The sequence below is a fragment of the Rhinolophus ferrumequinum genome, chromosome 4 (assembly GCF_004115265.2).
Source record: "Rhinolophus ferrumequinum isolate MPI-CBG mRhiFer1 chromosome 4, mRhiFer1_v1.p, whole genome shotgun sequence".
NCBI classification, from domain to species: Eukaryota; Metazoa; Chordata; class Mammalia; order Chiroptera; family Rhinolophidae; genus Rhinolophus; species Rhinolophus ferrumequinum.
Window position 1 is genome coordinate 34,442,484 of NC_046287.1, and position 1,081 is coordinate 34,443,564.

The following is a 1,081-nucleotide window of genomic DNA, read 5'->3' on the forward strand; positions in this document are numbered from 1 at the left end:
GCAGGACACTTGTACACAAGTAGAAATAAGTTAAATTTATATTTTCTAATAATCTTCTGGCAAAACTAAAATATTTTATGAATTTGAATAAATTTTCAATAAAATATAAAACATAACTTTTACTCGTTTCCTTTTATTAAAATATATCTCAGTGACCTATCAGAAGTGAAAATTATACTTTTCACCTTTTTCTTTCTTAAAGTCATTTAGAGAATATAGGGAAATGAATCATTAACTGTTCATCAAGCTCTTTCTCACTACAGAAAATAGTGGAGGGGTTGGCATTAACAACACATCATTTTCACTAACATGTTGGTCAAGGTTCTGTTATTGATATTAAGATAAGGTATGGAGAGTTACTATTAGTTTGTCATTCACATGGGAATAGAAAGGGCTGTCTATAATATTTTTTGTTTATATTCATTACTTGGCTCTCACAGGACAGGGACACCTTTTTTAATTTTTTTTTTTATTTATTTATTTTAAGTGTGTTTTTCCAGGAGCCATCAGCTCCAAGTCAAGTAGTTGTTTCAATCTAGTTGTGTAGGGCACAGCTCGCACTGGCCGATGTGGGGATCGAACCATCAACCCTGGTGTTACAAGCATCATGCTCTAACCAACTGAGCTAACCAGCCGCCCCCAGGACAGGGACTGTTTTGCAGATGATGATAATCATTAGATATTGAAAGTTGGTACGTATGGTCATCAAACATCCAGCTATCAAAATTTTAGAAAATAAAAAAATACATATATATTAGCTATTATATCTAGTTAGATATTATTATATATAATAAAATATGTTATATATACATATATAAAACATAGATTATTTAAAATAATCTATTTCTAATGGCAAATGCCACATTAATGAAACATGGAAAAGAAAAAAGCCATGCTTTATTTTGTAACTTAAGAGGAGGATGATTATCAAAGCTGATTTGGAAAGAAAGCTAGCATGCCGATGTGCTTTGCAGGGTATTCTGAAACAGATCACCTTGACAATTAGAAGCTGTTCTTCTGTAGTTGGAAAGAAAGAAAATAAAATAGTTCAACATCTAAACATGAACTGAGTTAGTATAAG

General features: G+C 31.3%; 1 non-coding gene across 1 annotated transcript; it reads right to left on the reverse strand.

Moving 5' to 3' along the window:
- Positions 1-561: 561 nt before the first annotated feature.
- On the reverse strand, positions 562-635 carry TRNAT-UGU (transfer RNA threonine (anticodon UGU)). The gene has a single exon. It is a non-coding gene; the product is annotated as a tRNA-Thr (tRNA).
- Positions 636-1,081: the final 446 nt, after the last annotated feature.